We start from the raw sequence: 2,862 nt of genomic DNA, 5'->3' as shown, positions 1-2,862 counted from the left end.
TAGGATTGGGTAATTTGCGCGCCTGCTGCCTCCTTGGATGTGGTAGCCGTTTCTCAGGCTCCCTCCGGAATCGAACCCTAATTCTCCGTCACCCGTCACACCATGGTAGGCCACTATCCTACCATCGAAAGTTGATAGGGCAGAAATTTGAATGATGCGTCGCCGGCACAAGGGCCGTGCATCCGACGAGTTATCATGAATCATCAAAGCAACAGGCAGAGCCTGCGTTGACCTTTTATCTAATAAATGCATCCCTTCCAGAAGTCGGGGTTTGTTGCACGTATTAGCTCTAGAATTACTACGGTTATCCGAGTAGTAGGTACCATCAAACAAACTATAACTGATTTAATGAGCCATTCGCAGTTTCACAGTCTGAATTAGTTCATACTTACACATGCATGGCTTAATCTTTGAGACAAGCATATGACTACTGCAGGATCAACCAGGTAGCATCCGTCACCGACCCTGCGCGCCGAGCTGCCGACGCCCCCCGCGAGGGGAAGCTTTCGAAGGACACGGCGGCAGGCGTCTTTCCGAGAAACCGAATCATCTGAGGGACAGACGGGGATCTAAGACCCCATCCCAACCGCATGCACCGCACCAGCGAGAACAGAACGCGCACGCAGGCCACCGTTGCCTCGCAGAGCGCCGAGACGGGTAGGACCACGGGCGTGTCTTGGAACTCCCCCGGCAATCCCACTAGGGGACTCCGGAGAGGAAAGGTTGGGGCAAGGCAGGGATACCACACCACGGGGTAGGAAACACAGGAGCCGCACAACAGTGGAACGAGCACGGTAGCTCGAGCCCACACATGGAGAGGATCCGGTGCGCCCGTTCGTTGCGCGAGGCAAGGAGCCAGACAGCACTCAAGACCCACACACCACTCATCCGCCAACACGGTCCGCAAACCCAGCACTCCCAGACGAACCGCGCCCCGCACGCCAAGACGCGTGCAGGCAAGCGGAAGCATACGGAGGCCGAGCCAACGCCGCTGGGCAGGTTTAAGGAAGGACAAAAGAGACTCGAGGACAGCCCGAAGCGTAGGCGCTTCGGACGATAACGAACAGCTGCACCGTCTAATAAAGCCACACGCACAACCCACACGCTCATCGCCACCACGGTCCGCAACACAGCACACCCAGAACCGCGCCCGCACCCTAGGCGCGTGCAGGCAAGCGAAGCATACGGGAGGGCCGAGCCAACGCCGCTGGGCAGGTTTCAAAGGAAGGGACGAAGGAGACTCGAGGGACAGCCCGAAGCGTCAGGGCTTCGGACATAACCGAACAGCTGCACCTCTAGATAAAGCCACACGACAACCCACACACCGCTCATCCGCCACCACGGTCCGCAAACACAGCACGCCCGGACGAACCGCGCCCCGCACGCCTAGGCGCGTGCAGGCAAGCGGAAGCGCACGAGGTAGCCGAGTCAGCGCCGCTGGGCAGGGTTCGGGGGAAGCGACGAAGAACATTCAAGGGACAGCCAGATGCGTGAGGTGCTTCGGGCGATAGCCGAACAGCCGCACCGTCTTAAGCAACACGCCCAACCCACACCGCATCGGGCACCGTCGTACGTCGACCCTAGACGTAGGGCGAGCACGACACGTTGCCCCTCGGGAGTGGACACGAACAGGTAACCGTCTTCCGCAACGTGCCCCCTCAAAGTGCTGGGACGAGCACGTCGCGTTGCCCCCTGCCCACGACACCCGCTGCCGCACGCATATCCATCATCCGCGTCGTGCGCCACACTAGGCCTGGCCAAGCGTGGGCTGCGCAAGCCCGTTGCCCCTCCGGGGCGACAGGCCGCCCGCCGTTCCCACGTCTGCTCGGACTTGGGATGATCCCCCTAGTCCTGGGCCGAGCACAAGGTGTTGCCCCGAGCGTGTGCCCAAGGCACAACTCCACCACGCCATGCTCCCTAGGTGGTGCCTAGGTGGGCCGTGCACGGACGTGTTTCCCTTCTTGTTGGTCCTTCGGTGATCGGGGTTCGCCGCAGCCAGACGCCCGTGCTCGACCTTGGACCCGGGGCGGGGGACCCCGGCGGCACACCACAACCACAACGTGCTTGCTAGTGTGCCTAGGGGATGGCAAGGCAACGTGCATCTTGCTGGCATTGCGCCCAGCAAGCCTTTGGGCAACTCGAGTTTCAGCAGCACGACACCCCTCCCCCTATAATAGGCTGCCGAGCCATTACCAAAGTGCCACGGGTAGACATCCTTTTCCGTGAGGAGACATACTCAAGGAAAGTGCTCTAGAGGTCGAATTTTGACGCCGTTTTTGCAACAACCTCTAGAAAAATAAGATCTTTCCATCCCCCAAATTTGGTGAATTTACACCGTCCGATTTTTTTGCGATTTTTTTACCGCCCGGAAAGCCGGAAATTCAAAAAAAATGAAAAACGGAGCAAACGTGCGATTTTTGACCTGGATTTTTTGTGCAGCCTTCACATAATATTACCAAGGTTCCCTCAAAATTTTAGAAAAAATGCACGAGCCAATTATGAGATATGAAAATTGGCTCCTTCGTTGCAACGCTCCGAGCCATCGTTGCAACGCGGGTGCCTCCGTTGCAACGAAACCAGCCAACGATGCACCTAACCCAGCATCCGTTGCAACGCCCCTGCCTCCGTTGCCCACCACCGTGCACCCCCCACGTTGCAACCGCCCCTGCCCCCTCCCGTTGCAACGCGCCCAGCCAACGTTGCACCGCCCCAGCATCCGTTGCAACGCGCCCAGCATCCGTTGCAACGCCCCCAGCCAACGTTGCAACGCGCCCTGCCTCCGTTGCAACGCTCCCAGCCAACGTTGCAACGCGCCCTGCCTCGTTGCAACGTCACCAGCATCCGTTGCAACGCGCCCTGCCT

This window comes from Arachis hypogaea, chromosome 17 (assembly GCF_003086295.3).
Source record: "Arachis hypogaea cultivar Tifrunner chromosome 17, arahy.Tifrunner.gnm2.J5K5, whole genome shotgun sequence".
In the NCBI taxonomy this organism is placed as follows: domain Eukaryota; kingdom Viridiplantae; phylum Streptophyta; class Magnoliopsida; order Fabales; family Fabaceae; genus Arachis; species Arachis hypogaea.
Note: the sequence above shows the minus strand (reverse complement) of the source record.